This window comes from Manis pentadactyla, chromosome 16, assembly GCF_030020395.1.
Source record: "Manis pentadactyla isolate mManPen7 chromosome 16, mManPen7.hap1, whole genome shotgun sequence".
Lineage (NCBI taxonomy): Eukaryota > Metazoa > Chordata > Mammalia > Pholidota > Manidae > Manis > Manis pentadactyla.
This window is the reverse complement of record NC_080034.1, coordinates 54337888-54357790: the sequence shown is the minus strand read 5'-3', so window position 1 is coordinate 54357790 and position 19903 is coordinate 54337888. Positions and strand designations below refer to the sequence as shown.

The 19903-nt window shown below is 39.3% G+C and overlaps 1 long non-coding RNA gene across 1 annotated transcript in view; it reads left to right on the top strand.

The window, feature by feature from the left end:
• The window catches only part of LOC130681289 (uncharacterized), a 92134-nt gene extending 77600 nt beyond the window's left edge, over nucleotides 1–14534 (top strand). The window contains exons 2-3 of the long non-coding RNA XR_008994331.1: nucleotides 13528–13631; nucleotides 14113–14534. This is a non-coding gene — a long non-coding RNA (uncharacterized LOC130681289). The remainder of the gene's footprint in view (nucleotides 1–13527; nucleotides 13632–14112) is intronic.
• Nucleotides 14535–19903: the final 5369 nt, after the last annotated feature.

Here is a 19903-nt window from a genome sequence, read left to right as displayed (position 1 = left end):
GCAGCGGCACGAGGGGAAAGGTTTTGCTGATGTTAGAGCACACTGCCTTGAGAGGAGTAGTGCCTGGACTGCGCTTGCTCGCATCCACAGGACCAGTCAGTAACGGGAGCACCTGGACAGAACTAACGTTCTCCAGTCTTCCTCCTTTGTAGAAAAGTTGTCAGCTTGGAGAATGATGCCATCTTTAAGACAGTGATAAGGTGAGATCTGAAAGCATTTGAAACTCTAGGACTTTCCTGGAAGCTGCTGGACACCCAATTCCAAGAGCCCTTGGAAGAAGCGAGACTGCCTGGGGACGCAGGGAGCCAAGCCGCTCCCACAGCTGTTGAAGCTGAAGCCAGCCTCTCCCCCGCCTCCCAGCTCCCGGAAGAAGCCTCAGCTCCAGAGAGAAGGGGCAAAGGGAAAACGTGGGGAGACGGAATTGAGGAAAGGAGCTTTGGATAGACCCCCAACTGGTCCAGAAAGGGAGACAAAGGTTAAAATCCAGTGTAGCATTAGTTTTAGAAATAACTAGGAATAATTGAAAAGAAAAGCTTTAATGCCATCTTGGGGTATGAGGTAACAGCCAACTCTCTTCTTAATCTCTGTTTATAAATATTTTAATTAAAATGGTTTTGACAGCAATAGTGTCCTTAGCAAATCATATTCATGGCTGGAAAGCCTAGCAGTGATATTTCTCCTTTCAGATGAGCAAATTTTCTCTGATCCAAAAATGTTCTGATTACCAGACCTAGAGACAACCAAAGAACACAGCTCCTATATGGAAACCAGATGCAAATTCTGGGACACAGATGCAAATTCTAGCTTCCAGAAATTCTAGAAATAGGAACATTAGCTTATGTCAACCATGAGGAAGACTTCAGCATTTAGGAAGCAGTGATCAGTAGGAACCAGCATGAAGCAAATCATGACAAACATTTTGATAAAAGAGACGCTTATTTCATATAATTGTTTTTAAATCATATTTTTTTCAGATAATAGATGTAGTATGTGTTCATTATTTTTTAAAAAGTACTAAAAATGTAAATGGGTCAATGCCCACGACCATGATCCCAACCCTTACAGATGACCACCATTATTAACTGTTTGATATATATTTATCCATATTTTTCTCTGCATTTATACCACTTTACAAAAGTAGGATTTATTCAGATGTAGCCTGATTTCTAGTGATTCATGTACTGTAAAGGTGATCTCCAAAAGTAAATTAATTTTTAAAGTAGTTTCAGTTTAACTTTGATGTTTATATATGCATGCTTCGTTTTTTTTTATCTGAGCATTTCACTCAAAAAACTTAATATCATTTTTATAATGAGGCAATATTGTTATTCTCTTATGTAAAAAATAGAAAGCATGAATCATTAGATATATATATAGAGAGAGAGAGAGTATATAACTCCTTTATACTTAACAAAAGTGATAAATCTATGAAGCAATTATTGAGTCCATACTAACCTCCTGGTACTGTAATAAGCATTTTATATATATTAACTCTTAAGAATATCCCTATGAAAAAGGTAATAATACTGTTTCAGTTGGAGAAAATATGGCTCAGATAAATGGTGTGATATCCCCAAGGTCGTGCAGCAAGCTACTGTAGTACAGTTTATACCCAAACCTGTTCAACCAAGGTCAGTATATATTCCATCCTGCTACCTACCATTCAAGTAGTCAGATTAGTTTTGAAGACATGCAGATAAATATATCAACATGTTTGAAATTGTTTGATGGTATGACCATGTATATGGAAATACTAGTGGAAGTAATGAGATTGGAGTCCTCCTTCTGGCATTTATCACCTGTGTGACCTTGAGCAAACCTTCTAAACTACATTCAGCTACAAAGTGAAGATACTATCTATAAATACTGGACTTGCAGGACTAACCTGAGGATTAAATAAAGCAACTCACATGAAAATTATAAACTATAAAGAACTATCTAATATTACTATTTATGGAGATATGTATGTGGCAATCATAAGTTTGGCCACAATAGGCTTTATAATTTTACCTTTATGATAATTTCATTCGAATAAAAGCAAATGCAGAATTTTCTTAACTAAATGAAAAATAAAGGCATCTTTTAGCAATATTCAAAGTCAGAGGCATTCGCCTTGAGACCTGGTCCGCACTCTCTCCCAGGACTCTTAACTGCCTCTCTAGACTTATTACTCTTTTTCTCTCTTTACCTGGGATGCAAGCATCAAGAGCAGCTGCCCCTCCAAACTTGTTGTTTCCTAGGTGTGCTTTCTCCTACACTGAGACATTGAACATTAAAATGAAATGTTAAATTGATTTTTACTTTATCAATATATATTACATCCATGTATTTTAAAAATCAATACAAAAACACCTTATAGTAAGAAATGACAGCCTCCTACATAACTTCCTAGTTTCATCTCCTAAATACTACCATTTTCAATTCCTTTAGCTCTTTTGAGTATCTACCTCACATTTCAAAATGATATGCCTATTTGTTGATTAATCCATTGACTTTCTATTATGAGGATTAAAATAAGATTTTCATAAACTATCTTCCCTCCTCCATTTTTCTCAGCCTTCAAATAGAGTTACATAATAATTTTTAATTGTGTGTTTTTGAGTCAGTATTAACATAAATAGGAATATTTAGTATTGTTCACTGTTGAGGCAAAGGACAAACTATGACTACAATTTTCTCTCTTGTAAAAAGAAACAGAAAGTGGCAAACAATAGAGAAAAACCAATGAAACCAAAAGCTTGTTCTTTGAGAAGATTGATGAAATGGATGAGTATGACTAGGTTAACCAAGAAGACACAAAGTACCAATATCAGGAATGAAAGGGGGAACATCATAGTTCCTACAAATATTAAAAGAATAATAAGGTAAGAGTAGAAACAACTATATGCCAATAAATTTGACAGATTAGATAAATCGTCATATTCATTAAAAGGTGCAGATTATCAAAAATGGCACAAGAAGAAAAGCTATGAATAAAACTATATCTACCAAAGAAATGGAATGATAATTAAAAACCTTTACACAAATAAATTTCCAGGTCTAGAAACCTTCTCTGACAAATTCTATCAAATACTTAGGGAAGAAATAATATCAATTCTACACAAATACTTTCAGAAAATAGGAGACAAGGAACATTTCCATCTTATTTTATGAGGCCAGCATTACCCTCATACTAAAGAAAAAAGGCATTATAAGAAAATAAAACTATGGCTAATCTTCATGATTATAGAGTCAAGATCCTTAACAAAATACTATCAAAGAAAACAAACTATATTTTAAAAGGATAATACATCATCTTTAAGTGAGGTTTATCTAGGAATTGAAGGATAATTTGACATTTTAAATCAGTGTAATTCACCATTTTAAAAGAATAAAAGAGATAAACCATGATCATCTCAAAGTATGCAGAAAAAACATTTGACAAAATCTAACACTTATTCATGATAAAAACTCTCAGCAAAGGGGGAAATTCTTCAGTCTGACAAAGGGCAACTACAAAAACTTAGAGTTAACATAAAATGGTGAAAAACTCTTTTCCCACTATGATCAGGAACAGAGTAAGAATGTTCACTCTCCCACTCCCATCCACACTGAACTGGAAGTCATAGCCAATGCAATATGGAAATAAAAAGAATTATAAGTCACACAGATTAGAAAGAAGAAGAAAAACTATTAATTTGCAGACATGATTATCTACATAGAAAATCCTAAGGAAAATATTAAAGCTACTGGAATTACTCGAACTAATAAGTACATTTAGCAAAGTTTCAAGATACAAGGTCAATATTTAAAAATCAATAGCATTACTAACAATGTTCCAACTGGAAAAGAAATAAAACAATACCATTTACAATAGAATCAAAACCAATAAAATACATAGGGATAAATGTAACCAAAGAAGTGAAAGATCTGTACACTAGAATCTATAAGACATTGAGGAAGGAAATAGAAGAAGACACAAATAAATGGAAAGATATCCCATGTGCAAGGATTGGAAGACTTAATATTATTAAAATGTCCATACCACTCAAGGCCACCTGTAGATTCAATGCAATTCCTATCAAAATTCCAATGGCATTTTTTCACAGAAATAGAAAAATAAATCCCAAAATTTATATGGAACCACAAAAAAACCCAAATGCCCAGAGCAATCTTGAGAAAGAACAAAGCGGCAGGCAGGCTTCCTGGTTTCAAACTATATTGCAAAGCTATAGTAATCAAAACAGTATGGTATTAACATAAAAACTGACTTACAGACTAATGGAACAGAATAGACAGCCCAGAAATAAACACATATAGGGTCTAATACTTGACATGGGAGACAAGAATATCAACAGGGAAGGGATAGTCTGTTCAACAAATGGTGCTGGGGAGGCTAGATATCCACATGCAGAGGAATAAAATTGGGTCCCCTCTAACACTATTCACAAAAAATTAATTCAAATAGATAAAGGACTTAAATATAAAACCCAAAGCCATTACACTCCTAGAGGAAAATATAGGAAAGAATCTGCTTGACGAGGATTTTGGCAATGACTTTTTTGAATATGACACCAGAAACAAAGGAAGCAAAAGCAAATATCAACAAGTGGTACTATATCAAACTAAAAGTCTTCTTCACAGCAAAAGAAGCAATCAACAAAATGAAAAGGCAACCTAGAAAATGGGAAAAATATTTGCAAGCCATATATCTGATAAGAGGTTAGGACCAAAAGTATATAAAGAATTCATGCAACTCAAAAGTAAAAAAAAAAAAACCCTATTAAAAAATGGGCAGAGGATTTGAATAGACATTTTTCCAAAGAAGACATACAAATGACCAACAGGTACATGAAGAAACTCACTAATAATCAGATAAATTCAAATCAAAATCACCATGAAATATCACTTCACACCTTTCAGGATGGCTATTTCCAAAAGACAAGAGATAAATATTGGCATGGATGTGGGGAAAAGGTAACCCTAATACACTCTTTATGGGACTGCAAATTGATATAGCAACTAAGTAAAACAGTATGGAGTTTTCTCTAAAAATTAAAAATAGATCTACCATGTGATCCAACAATCCTTTTTATGGGTATATATCTGAAGAAGATGAAATCACTGCCTCAAAGAGATATCTATACTTCCATGTTCATTGAAGTATTATTCATAATAGCCAAGACATGGAAACAACCTAAGTGTCCATTGACAGATAAAAGGATAAAGATATGGTATATATATATACAATGGAATATTACTCAGCCATTAAATAGGATATCCTGCCATTTGCAACAACATGAATGGAACTGAGGGAATTATGTTAAATGAAGTAAAGTCAGACAAAAAAAGACAAATACTGTATGATCTCACTTATATGTGAAATCTAAAAACATCAAACTCATAGAAACAAAGAGCATAATGGTGGGTTGTCAGGAACTGAGGGGTGGGGGAAATGAGGTAACATTGTCAAAGAGTACAAACTTCCAGTTATAAGATTAATTGCTTCCAGGGATCTAATGTACAGCGTGGTTGACCATAATTAATAATACTGTATTATATATAGTATAAGTGGCTATGAGAGTAGAGCTTTAATGTTCTCACCATAACAACAAGAACAAAATGGCAATTATGTAAAAGATGTGTTAAATAACCTTACTGTGGTAAACATTTCACAGTATATATGTCTATCAAATCATCACATTGTACACCTTAAACTTAGTATTAATGTTAATTAATGTCAGTTAATGTCAATTAATGTCGATTTTATCAATATTGGAAGACTCCATAGTATTGCTACATACCAATAATAAACAATTGAAAAGTGAATTTTTAAAAAACTTTATCATTTGCAATGCAAAAAATATGAAATACCTATGGTAAAGATGTATACACTGAGAACTGAAATGTAGCAGAGAGAAATAAAGAGACTTAAATAAATAAATGGAGAAATATGCCTATTCATGAATATGAAGCCTTAATATTGCTAAAATATCACTGTCCCCAAATTTATCTATAGACTTAACAAGGCAATGTTTTGTAGAAATTTACAAGTTGATTTTAAAATGTCAAAGTTTATATGGAAACTCAAAGAGCCTGGGATAGTCCAAAAAATTTAGAAGAAAAGGTTTGATTATTTAGCACTGAGATTAAATCTTACTAAATAGCTATTGAAATTAAGATAGTGAAGTACTAGCATAAGGATAGGAACATAAATCAATGGAACAGATAGAGAATCTAAAAATAAACTCACATATAAAAATGTTCAACTGATTTTCAACAAAAGTAACAAGGTAATTCAATGACAAAAGGACAGTCTTTTCAAACAAATGATGCTAGAACAACCAGCTATCCATGTGACCCTTATTTCAAACCAGAGAAATGTTAACTCATAGATTTAATTGTCAAAGATAAAACTTCCAGGAGAAAATACACACAATCTTAAAGTAGCAAAGATCTCATTCGTAGGACACAACAAACACTAATCATAAAAGAAAAAAATAAATGGAACTTTATCAAAATTAAAATCACCTTTTTCACTGAAGATGTTAATAAAATAAGGCAAGCCAGAATGTGGGAGAAAATATTTTCAAATATTAAGGCTTCTTTAAATTTCTTTGAGAAAAAATTTGTATCCAGAATATATAAAGAATTGTTACAATTCAGTAACATAAATATAAACAACCTAATTTTTTATAATGCTTAAAAGATTTGTGCCAGTACCAAATTGTCTTGATTACTATGGCTTTGTAGTAGAGCTTGAAGTTGGGGAGTGAGATCCCCCTCCACTTTATTCTTCTTTCTCAGGATTGCTTTGGCTATTCGGGGTCTTTGGTGTTTCCATATGAATTTTTGAACTATTTGTTCCAGTTTGTTGAAGAATGTTGCTGGTAATTTGATAGGGATTGCATCAAATCTGTATATTGCTTTGGGCAGGATGGCCATTTTGACGATATTAATTCTTCCAAGCCAGGAGCATGGGATGAGTTTCCATTTGTTAGTGTTCTCTTTAATTTCTCTTAAGAGTGTCTTGTAGTTTTAAGGGTATAGGTCTTTCACTTCCATGGTTAGGTTTATTCCTAGGTATTTTATTCTTTTTGATGCAATTGTGAATGGAGTTGTTTTCCTGATTCCTCTTTCTATTAGTTCATTGTAGTGTACAGGAAAGCCACAGATTTCTGTGTGTTAATTTTGTATCCTGCAATTTTGCTGTATTCTGATATCAGTTCTAGTAGTTTTGGAGTGGAGTCTTTTGGGTTTTTTATATACAATATCATGTCATCTGCAAATAGTGACAGTTTAACTTCTTCTTTACCAATCTGGATTCCTTGTATTTCTTTGTTTTGTCTAATTGCCATGACTAGGACCTCCAGTACTATGTTAAACAACAGTGGGGAGAGTGGGCATCCCTGTCTTGTTCCTGATCTCAGAGGAAAAGCTTTCAGCTTCTCGCTGTTCAGTATGATGGTGGCTGTGGGTTTATCATAGATGGCCTTTATTATGTTGAGGTACTTGCCCTCTATATCCATTTTGTTGAAAGTTTTTATCATGAATGGATGTTGAGTTTTGTCAAATGCTTTTTCAGCATCTATGGAGATGATCATGTGGTTTTTGTCCTTCTTTTTGTTGATGTGGTGGATGATGTTGATAGATTTTCAAATGTTGCAACATCCTTGCATCCCTGGGATGAATCCCACTTGGTCATGGTGTATGATCCTTTTTATATTTTTGAATTCAGTTTGCTAATATTTTATTGAATATTTTTGCATTTAAATTCATCAGGGTTATTGGTCTGTAATTTTCTTTTTTGTTGGGGTCTTTTCCTGGTTTTGGTATTAGAGTGATGTTGGCTTCATAGAATGAGTTTGGGAGTATTCCCTCCTCTTCTATTTTTTGGAAAACTTTAAGGAGAATGGGTATTATATCTTCTCTGTGTGTCTGATAAAATTCTGAGGTAAATCAGTCTGGCCCGGGGGTTCTGTTCTTGGGTAGTTTTTAAATTACCGTTTCAATTTCTTTGCTCATAATTGGTTTGTTTAACTTTTGTGTTTCTTCCTTGGTCAGTCTTGGAAGGTTGTATTTTTCTAGGAAGTTGTCCATTTCTTCTAGGTTTTCCAGCTTGTTAGCATATAGGTTTTCATAGTAGTCTTTAATAATTCTTTGTATTTCTGTGGAGTCTGTCGTGATTTTTCCATTCTTATTTCTGATTCTGTTGATGTGTGTTGATTCTCTTTTTCTCTTAATAAGTTTGGTTAGAGGCTTATCTATTTTGTTTATTTTCTCAAAGAACCAGCTCTTGGTTTCATTGATTTTGTCTATTGTTTTATTCTTCTCAATTTTTTAAATTTCTTCTCTGATTTTTATTATGTCCCTCCTTCTGCTGACTTTAGGCCTCATTTGTTCTTCTTCCAGTTTCGATAATTGTGATGTTAGACTATTCATTTGGGATTGTTCTTCCTTCTTTAAGTGTGCCTGGATCGCTATATACTTTTCTCAAGACTGCTTTCACTGTGTCCCACAGAAGTTGGGGCTTTGTGTTGTTGTTGTCATTTGTTTCCATATATTCCTTGATCTCTATTTTAATTTGTTCATTGATCCATTGATTATTTAGGAGCATGTTGTTAAGCCTCCATGTGTTTGTGAGCCTTTTTGGTTTTTTTTTGGAGATTTTATTTCTAGTTTTATACCTTTGTGGTCTGAAAAGTTGGTTGGTAGAATTTCAATCTTTTGGAATTTACTGAGGCTCTTTTTGTGGCCTAGTATGTGGTCTATTCTGGGGAATGTTCCATGTGCACTTGAGAAGAATGTGTATCCTGCTGCTTTTGGATGTAGAATTCTATAGATGTCTATTAGGTCCATCTGTTCTATTGTGTTGCTCAGTGCCTCCGTGTCCTTACTTATTTTCTGCCCAATGGATCTATCCTTTGGAGTGAGTGGTGTGTTGAAGTCTCCTAAAATGAATGCATTGCATTCTATTTCCCCCTTTAGTTCTGTTAGTATTTGTTTCACATATGCTGGTGCTCCTGTGTTGGGTGCATATATATTTAGAAAGGTTATATCCTCTTGTTGGACTGAGCCCTTTATCATTATGTAATGTCCTTCTTTCTTTCTTGTTATTTTCTTTGTTTTGAAGTATATTTTGTCTGATACTAGTACTGCAACCCCTGCTTTCTTCTCTCTGTTGTTTGCCTGAAATATGTTTTTCCATCCCTTGACTTTTAGTCTGTGCATGTCTTTGGGTTTGAGGTGAGTTTCTTGTAAGCAGCATATAGATGGGTCTTGCTTTTTTATCCATTCTATTACTCTGTGTCTTTTGATTGGTGCATTCAGTCCATTTAAATTTAGGGTGACTATTGAAAGATATGTACTTATTGCCATTGCAGGCTTTAGATTCATGGTTACCAAAGGCTCAAGGTTGGCTTCTTTAGTATCTTACTGCTTAAATTAGCTCACTTATCGAGCTATTATATACACTGTCCGGAGATTCTTTTCTTCTCTCCCTTCTTATTCCTCCTCCTCCATTCTTTATATGTTGATTGTTTTATTCTGTGCTCTTTCATGTTTCCTTTAACTGCTTTTAGTGGGTAGTTGATTTTATTTTTTGCCTTTAGTTAGTATTTGTTTCATCTGCTTTCATTGCTGTGATTTTATTTTCTCTGGTGACATCTGTTTAGTCTTAGAAGTGCTCCCATCTAGAATAGTCCCTCTAGAATACCCTGTAGAGGTGGTTTGTGGGAGGCAAATTCCCTCAACTTTTGCTTGTCTGGGAATTGTTTAATCCCTCCTTCATATTTAAATGATAATCATGCTGGATACAGTATCCTTGGTTCAAGGCCCTTCTGTTTCATTGCATTAAATATATCATGCCATTCTCTTCTGGCCTGTAAGGTTTCTGTTGAGAAGTCTGGTGATAGCCTGATGGGTTTTCCTTTATAGGTGACCTTTTTCCTCCCTCTAGCTGCCTTTAAAACTCTGTCCTTGTCCTTGATCTTTGCCGTTTTAATTATTATGTGTCTTGGTGTTGTCCTTCTTGGGTCCTTTCTGTTGGGAGTTCTGTGTATTTCCGTGGTGTGTTCAATTATTTCCTCCCCCAGTTTGGGGAAGTTTTCAGCAATTATTTCTTCAAAGACACTTTCTGTCCCTTTTTCTCTCTCTTCTTCTTCTGGTTCCCCTATAATGCAGATATTGTTCCTTTTGGATTGGTCACACAGTTCTCTTAGTATTGTTTCATTCCTGGAGATCCTTTTATCTCTCTGTGTGTCAGCTTCTATGCGTTCCTGTTCTCTGGTTTCTATTCTATCAATGGCCTCTTGCATCTTATCCATTCTGCTTATAAATCCTTCCAGAGTTTGTTTCACTTCTGTAATCTCCTTCCTGACATCTGTAATCTCCCTCCAGACTTTATCCCTTAGCTCTTGTATATTTCTCTGCATCTCTGTCACCATGTTTATGATTTTTATTTTGAATTCTTTTTCAGGAGGACTGGTTAGGTCTGTCTCCTTCTCAGGTGTTGTCTCTGTAATCTTTGTCTGCCTCAAATTTTGCCTTTTCATGGCGATACAGATAGTTTGCAGAGTTGGCACGAGTGACGGCTGGAAAAACTTCCCTTCTTATTGGTTTGTGGCCTTCCTCTCCTAGGAGAACAGCAACCTCTAGTGGCTTGTGCTGGGCAGCTTCATGCAGACGGGGCTTCTGATTCTTGCCCAGCCACTATGGAGTTTATCTCTGCTGTTGCTCTGGGTGTGGCCTGCCTCTGGCTGCTGCTCCAATATGGCGGAGCCACATCAGAGGGGGAACAGGTGGGAGGCTGTTTATCTCAATGAGTGGCCTCTGAGCTGCCCTGCTATCCAGGGGTTTAGGGTGCCCAGAGTTCCCTGCTGCTGGACTAAGTGACCCGGGATGCTTCCGTATGGCTATGGGGTCCCTGTCCCTTTAAGACTTCCAAAATGCACTCGCTTTTCTTTGTCACCAGGGCGCTGGCTGCAGGGACCCGCTCACAGGTCTTACTTTCCTGTTTCCCTAGTATCCAGGACCCCACGCATGCACTGTGTCTGCACTCCGGTGTGGATGTCTGGGGCTGGGTGATTAGCAGTCCTGGGCTCCCTCTCCCTCCCCATGCCGACTCCTCTCATCCCACCAGGAGTTGGAGTGAGGGGCACTTGGGTCCTGCCGGGCTGCAACTTGTATCTTACCCCCTTCATGAGGCACTGGGTTCTCGCAGGTTTGGATGTAGTCTGGTTGTTGTCCTGTGTCTTCTGGTCTCTCTTTTAGAAAGAGTTGACTTTGTTGTATTTTCAAAAATATATGTGGTTTTGGGAGGGGAGTTCCACTGCTCTACTCACGCCACCATCTTGGCTACACCCCAATCATGTGGTTTTTGTCCTTCTTTTTGTTGATGTGTTGGATGATGTTGATGGATTTTCGAATGTTGTACCATCCTTGCATCCCTGGAATGAATCCCACTTGGTCATGGTGTATTGTCCTTTTGATGTATTTTTGAATTCAGTTTGCTAATATTTTGTTGATCTTTGCATAGATTTTTGCATCTACGTTCATCAGGGATATTCGTCTGTTCTTTTCTTTTATGGTGGGGTCTTTGCCTGGTTTTGTTGTTAGGGTGATGTTGGCTTCACAGAATGAGTTTGGGAGTATTCCCTCCTCTTCTATTTTTTGGAAAAATTTAAGGAGAATGGGTATTATGTCTTTTCTATATGTCTGATAAAATTCTGAGGTAAATCCAACTGGCCCAGGGGTTTTGTTCTTGGGTAATTTTTTGATTACCGCTTCAATTTCTTTGCTCGTAATAGGTTTGTTTAAATTTTGTATTTCTTCCTTGGTCAGTCTTGGAAGGTTGTATTTTTCTAGGAAGTTGTCCATTTCTTCTAGGTTTTCCAGCTTGTTAGCATATAGGTTTTCATAGTATTCTCTAGTTTTTCTTTGTATTTCTGTGGGTTCTGCCATGATTTTTCTTTTCTCATTTCTGATTCTGTTGATGTGTGTTGATTCTCTTTTTCTCTTAATAAGTCTGGCTAGAGGCTTATCTATTTTGTTTATTTCTCAAAGAACCAGCTCTTTGTTTCATTAATTTTTTTCTATGTTTATTCTTCTCAATTTTATTTATTTCTTCCCTGATGTTTATTATGTCCCTCCTTCTGCTGACTTTAGGCCTCATTTGTTCTTCTTTTTCCAATTTTGATAATTGTGATGTTAGACTATTCATTTGGGTTTGTTCTTCCTTCTTTAAATATGCCTGGATCGCTATATACTTTTCTCAAGACTGCTTTCACTGTGTCCCACAAAAATTGGGGATTTCTGTTGTTGTTGTCATTTGTTTCCATATATTGCTTGGTCACTATTTTAAATTGGTCATTGATCTGTTGATTATTTAGGAGCATGTTGTTAAGCCTCCATGAGTTTGTGAGCCTTTTTCCTTTCTTTTTACAATTTAGTTCTAAATTCCTAGAAGTGGGATTCCTGGGTCAAATGGTATTTCTATTTTGAGCTTTTTGAGGAACCTCCATACTGCTTTCCACAATGGTTAAACTAAGTTACATTCCCACCAGCAGTGTACGAGGGTTCCCCTTTCTCCCTTGCCAACATTTGTTGTTGTTTGTCTTTTGGATGGTGGCTCTGTCATTGTTTTTTTCTAGTTATAGCCCTATGCTTATTACCCAATGTGTTGGTTATAATTTTATTCACACAAATTAAAGAATCAACAGATTCTTCTGACGTTCTTACAAATAGAAGTATTTAATAGAATTACTTTCCAGGGATTTAGTTTTAGGCATTTCATTAGAATTTCCAGTGTCAAATGTAAGTTTCTACCTAAAGTTATTAGATATAGCAACACTGTTGAATCTTTATATAATTCAATTCAGCAATATTTATTGAGTATAGAAGAATATATTTTTTCTAATCTGGGTCCCCTCACTAGTAACTAAAGATAACTATGGAAGAAAACCAAAAGAACTGACTTTGTCTCTTAACATTAAATAAGCTAACAGCTAAATTACTATTCATATAATTCATAATTTGACTGATTTTTGCTGGATATAAAATAATTGCACTTTCCCACTTAAGTGAATTATTTTTTACTAACATACACATTTTAAAATTAAGGAAGTCATAGCCATTATAAAAAATTAACTCACTTCGAAAAAAGTAAAAATTACCTAGAGTCTTTGTTAGATTACAAAAGCAGTAAGTTGTATCCATAATATTCAGTCTTACTTCTTTTCCCCTGACCTTGAATTGCAGGCATTCCCTATATCGTTAGACAGTCTCTGAAAATAGGATTTTTGACAGCTTGGTAGGACATTAGCGATCAGTCAGCTCAACCACACTTTACATGAGGAAATGAGCTCAGATGTGACAGACACGTCAACCTGTGAGTCTCGTCTCCTCACCTTCCCACTGCACTAGGCTTTCCACCTGCTTCTGATGTCAGACATTCACCCAGATGTGTACATTCACATTTTCTACCTTTCTATAAAGGGATTTTTTTCCTGACAGTTTCCTGAGTGTAATTGTCTCTGTGTGTTCACTTAGAGTTTACTACTCAACAAGCAGAAACCATTGTTTCTGCATTGGTCAAGACCGTGGAGGCCAACATGAACATCATGTACAAAGACATGGTCGCCAAGGTGCAGGAGGTCAGAGCATTGAGCAAATTTTAAATCTAAAGGCGGAATGCTATTTCTGATATAGTTTGCTTTTGAAAAACATGTAATTTTAACCATAGTTGGGAAGCAAATGGTTACAGTGGCATAAGAAATATTTATTCAAAGCTGTTTAGCCAACTATTGTAGAGTCCTTATGCTTGAAAACTTACTCGGCCTGGAAACTAAAAACACTAGTCAATCCTACTTAATGAAATAGAGGTGTGGCCAGGATTACAGCAGTGTGTTTTTGAGCTACTGGCCCTCAGACTGCCACCCTTTCAGCTGTGATCCACTGGACAGTGACACTGGACTTGAGATTTTATTCTTTTCCTTGGAAAAGAGGATGACCTTGCTGAACCTCTTTTCTCATGCCCACAGCCTTCTAATTTCTCATTAAGCTGATCGTAGGTAGGGGCAGTGGGAGGGGGCCCTCCTTGGCTGGACTAGGTCATACGTTTTGTTCTTTTTCTAGGAAATCACTCTTCAGCAAGTAATGTCTCAGATTGCTAATGTGTAAAAATACATGATTATTTTGGAGAAGAGTGAATTTTCAGCCCTTAGAGCAGAAAAATGAGGTAAAGAGCTGCTCATACTTATGAAATGCTTTCTATTAAGACATTGAGACATAATGTGCAGAAAGTGCACAAGTATTCATCTTGATGCATCTTGACACAATGTACCCTGCCAGTCAGATCAGGGAGGACATTGCTAGCACTCCAGGCCTGCCTTTGGCCCTTCTTGTAACCCCCTCCTCTGAGGAGACCAGTATCCTGGCTCACTTTAACATTGACTGGTTTTGAGTATTCCGGAGCTTCAGCTGATGAGATCGTACAGTGTGTCTTAGAGCAGCAGATCATTCTTTTCCTTTGTCTATCATATGTGAAATATGCCACATTATTCTAGTACGGTGCACATTAGAATTGTTTCCAGTTTTGGGTTATGAATAAATGAGGCTCTAAAATATCCCTTAGTTTCAAGTATGGCAGATGGGATCAGCATTTAAATAAGTATTATCTTCGCATCTTACTTTTTGTTTTCAGTCCTATTTTGTTGGATTTTTCCCAGAGGAGAGCGCCACCCCAAATCACTCACAGAAGGCGTCTCTTGATGCAATAAGCAAGAGGAATTTATTTAGAGACCAGCTAGCTGGGGTCCAAGTGTCAGCCCGACGCAGCGGGTCTCAACAAGGACCCCAAGCACTCAAAACCAAGGGTTTATATGGCATTTTCAAAACACTTAACTCTTAGTAATTTTCCACAGCTGCACATTATCTTTGCAAGACATACATCCTGGGGTTAAGCGAGAGCAAGATAAGACCGCTCTTCAATTGTTAGGGAGGTTCTGCACGATAAGCTTGGTATGTAGGATTAACTGACCAAGGTTAGCTGACCGAAGGCCACAGCTGCCCCCATCCTGGTGTTCATGATTAACTTGTTTTCCAAGGCCTTACTCAGTTCCAGTTTTGTTTTTTTTTTCTCTTTTAAGTCACAACTTCAGAAAACTGCTTCTAGGCCCTTAAGATGGCTACTCTTATGCTAACTTATTCTCATTCTTACATTCCCCACTTCTCTTTTTGGGGCATTCCAATCATGGAATGTTTGTTTCTTCTCGATGTGTGAGCGAGTGATACTGTTGTCTTAGCATTAGTACTTGAACAGCACTTACTCTCTCTCTAACAAAAGATATTAGCCGGTTCAAAACACAGGGACAAAAGTAAGAAGCAGAACAAGAATGAGCAAGGGTCCGGCTAAAGTGGATATCAGAGTTGTATTATTGAAACTACCTGACAGTCCCAACCCTTCATAATAAGGAGGTCTAGAAGAAAAACATAACCAACAGGATTCGGTAACTTTAGGGTTGGAGACATTCAGAACTAAGAACGCCCCCTCGACGAGGTTGAGGAGGCGCTGTCCGGTACCAATAAAAGGAACCACCTGGTTAGGAGGGGATACGGAGGGCTGGGGGTGAGTAGTCATAATGATGGGATACTGCTTTGGAGTAGGGGTTGGAAGACGCAGCTGATCTCGTAGGACAGTATTAGGTCCTATCGGAGCGGCTGGGAGGGCCTGGACGCTGAGTCGCACTCGTAGAAGGATACTACTCGGGGGTGTCTGGTGGAGATACAGTCCCCAAGTCAACCCTCCTGTTCCCCATCGGGGGTCTTTCTTTCCCTGTTCTGTAAATTTGAGTCTAAGTAAGTTACAATTGGGGCTGTACTTCACTCGAGTGCATGGTCTAACAAAGGAAAGGTGGATAAGCTGCGGGCTCACATCCCATTTTTTTTTCTCCGTCATTGGAAGTGACACAGCTCCACTGTGCACAGTAGAGGGACTCAATTCCTCTACACTTCTGCCTTTCTGCTCCCGTTCGAAACCCTGGGCATGCATAAAATCTATTCTTACTTACAGAGACTCGGCGTTGCTTTTTCCGCCAGTCTCCTCTTTCCATCCCGTCTATGTCAGCTACTTTATCTAAATTAAAATATAAGTCCGGGAACCAAGTGCCCAAAGGGGCAATATGGGTGGTGTGATTATACTCTTCTTGGGTCTGCCCATTTCCTACTTTCCAGGTAAGCAGATAAGGGACATGAGGATTAAGGCTCTGGGGGGTTGGAAACAGCAGGAGCATTAGAATTACTAACAACATAGTTCCTTTTACACAAGCGAAGCTTAAGAGGATTATCAGTCCGAGTTACTCGCCAGTCCGAGTCCGACGGGGGTGCCTTCTTTAGATGTGAAGCGTGTATCCAGGAAGAGACGCCGTCTACTTTCACAGCTGTGGGAGTAGTCAGGAGGACGATGAAAGGTCCCTTCCACCGTGGCTCGAGGTTTCCTGTCCGGTGCCTTCTCACGTAGACGGGGTCTCCCACCTGGAACTGGTGAGGCACTGAGAGGTCCTCTGGCCGATAGGCTTCCTTGATGGAGGCCCACACCTCTTTCTGCACAGCCTCCAAGGCTCGTAAACTTTCAAGCAAAAACTTATTAGTTGCACACTCAGGGAATGTATGAAGATGTGCTGACTGAAGCGGGGCCGGGGCCCCAAACATTATTTCACAAGGCGTTAGTCCAAAGCAGCCGGGAGTGTTCTTGACTCTAAACAGGGCAAAGGGAAGGAGGACTAACCAATCACATAAGCCAGTCTCTATGGACAATTTAGTCAAGGTCTTTTTTAGAGTTCTGTTCATCCTTTCTACCTGTCCTGAGCTCTGGGGCCTGTATGCACAATGCAATTTCCAATCCGTCCCCAGGATCTTGGCCAATCCCTGACTTACCTGGGCAACAAAGGCAGGGCCGTTGTTGGAGCCGATTACCTTTGGGATCCCAAATCTGGGAAATATCTCTTCAAGGATCTTTTTAGACACCGTCTGGGCTGTCTCAGTTTTTGTGGGGAACGCCTCTGTCCATCCTGAAAATGTGTCTATGAAAACTAGAAGGTACTTATATCCATACTTAGCAGGCTTAATTTCAGTGAAGTCAACTTCCCAATAAGCTCCTGGGCGATCTCCTCGAAGTCTTTTTCCAGATATTGCTTGATTTTTGCTCACGTTTACTAATTGACAGGGTACACAATTTTTTACAACCTCGTCAGCCAATTTTCCTAATCCAATAACATGATAAGGGGAATCTCGAACCAAGGTTTTTAGATTTTTTGCTCCCAGATGTGTCAATTGATGTAATTGCCTTAAGTATTCCTCTGCCTCTCTCTGGGGCAGGACAACTTTCCCTTCTTCAGACTTGTATATCTCTTGGGGCGAGAAATTTTTGAACCCTAATTTGTTTATACAAACGAGATCTTCAGGTGTATACTGGAAGCTCTTAATGTGGGTGGCTTCCGGACACACTTGGAGGGGCAAAATGTTCATTCCCTGAGCCGCTTGCTTTGCGGCTTGGTCTGCCCTCTGGTTTCCTCGAGCTATTGGAGAGTCATCTTTCTGATGTCCAGGGCAATGTATTATTGCTACTTCCTTAGGCCTATGGATGGCTTCTAGCAAATCTAAAATCTCTTGTTTGTTTTTAACATTTTTCCCGGCAGAATTTAACAGCCCTCTCTGTCTATAAATAGCCCTGTGTATATGAGCAGTGGCAAAGGCGTATCTGCTGTCAGTGTAGACGTTAAGTCTCTTACCTTCTGCCATCCTTAGGGCGATGAGTTCTGCTCGCTGTGCAGAGGTGCCCGTTGGGAGTCCACTGGCCCATATAATCCGGTCATCATCTACTACTGCAGCTCCAGCCATTCTCTTACCATCCATGATGTAACTGCTCCCGTCCGTATACCAAGTCAGGAGTCCCGGTCCTCCTAAGGGCTGATCTTGCAAGTCCTGGCGGGTGCCTGTCTCCTCAGCCAGGATTTCCTGGCAGGTATGAAGCACTTCCTTCCCTGAATCGGGAAGCAGAGTGGCCGGGTTTAGAATGGCAGGGGGGGCAAACTCCACACGATCACGATTCAGGAGTAAGGTTTGGTAGTGAGTCATTCTGGCATTCGACATCCATCTCTCGGGTGGCTGCCGAATTACACTCTCCAACGCATGCGGAGCAACCACAGTAAGTTTCTGTCCCAGTGTCAGTTTGTCAGAATCTTTAACTAGGAGGGCCACGGCCACCACTACTCTCAAACAGGCAGGCCATCCGCTACTTACTGGGTCTAATTTTTTTGACAAATAGGCGACAGGTCTCTTCCAAGGTCCCCATTGCTGGGTCAACACTCCCTGAGCCACTCCACTCCGTTCATCCACAAAAAGGACGAACGGCTTAGTCACGTCTGGCAAGGCCAGAGCGGGTGCCGACAGGAGGGCCTTCTTGATCTCATCAAAGGCCTGTTGCTGTTCAGGTCCCCAAACAAACGGGGCTGCCCCTTTGGTTAGGGGGTACAGGGGGGCGGCTAAGGTGGCATATCCGGGTATCCATAATCTACAGAAACCTGCTGTTCCCAGAAATTCGCGGACTTGGCGCGGAGTAGTAGGGACCGGGATCTGCGTCACAGTCTGCTTCCGGGCTTCAGTAAGCCACCTTTGATTAACTCGGGAGGGTTCTGGTTCCTTAAAAAGGCGGTACTTGTCTTCTAATCTTATGGACAGAATACTTAGGCCCAAAGGTTTCTTCTCTCTATCAGTCACTCGGGTATCTTCAGCCCGAAAGGATATTTGGGCCCTGACTTTGGTCAAGATGTCTCTTCCTAACAAGGGTGTAGGGCATTCCGGTATAACAAGGAATGAGTGGTTTACTTGTCCCACTCCTAAGTCCACTGTTCTTTGGGTAGTCCATGCATATTGTCTCTGACCCATGGCCCCGAACACCCAAGACTTTTTGCTAGAAAGGGGGCCTCTAGCTTGTGTCAGTACTGAATGTTGAGCACCGGTATCTACCAGAAACTCAACGGGTTGCCCCTCCACCTTCAGAGTTATCCTAGGCTCGGGGAGGGGCTCCGAGCCCCGTCTTCCCTAATCCTCATCTTCTAGCAGAGACAACACCTTCTTCGGAGGTCCCCGCGGTGGTTTCTTAGGGCATTCTTTCACCCAATGCCCCTTCTCCTTGCAGTACGCACACTGATCTTTATCCAAAGGAGGTCAGTTGCCCAGGGACCCTGCCTTACTAGTTCTACCACTAGAGGGCGGGCGTCCCTTACTTTCTACTACTGCGGCCAAAATCTTTGTTAAATTTCTCTCATACTTCCTATCCCTCTTTTCTTCTTTACTTTCCCTTTCCTTTTCCTTCCTTAACTCCTTCTCTTCCTCAGTCTCTCTCTTATGATAAACTTTCTCTGCTTCTTTCACCAAATCCCTCAGCGACAAATCCTGTAAGCCTTCCAATCTCTGAAGTTTTTTTCTAATGTCGGGTGCCGACTGTCCGATAAAAGCAAGGGCCACTGAAGCACTATGCCCCTCAGAAGTGGGATCAAAGGGAGTATACCGCCTGAAGGCTTCTATCAGGCGCTCTAAGAATACTGCGGGTGCTTCAGTGGCTCCCTGGCTGACCTCTCTTACCTTGGCCAAATTGGTGGGGCGTCTTGCAGCCCCACGGAGACCTGCCACCAGAGCCTGACGATAGATGGTTAGTCGCTCCCTACCTTCTGGAGAATTAAAGTCCCAGTTGGGTCTAGTCAACGGGAACCCCCTCTCTATGTCATGAGGGAGTTGCGAAGGTCGCCCGTCGGTTCCAGGCACATTCCTTCGTGCCTCCAGGAGAATCCTCTCTCTCTCTTCCGTGGTGAAGAGCACCTGCAAAAGCTGCTGACAGTCATCCCAGGTGGGCTGGTGGGAAAACATC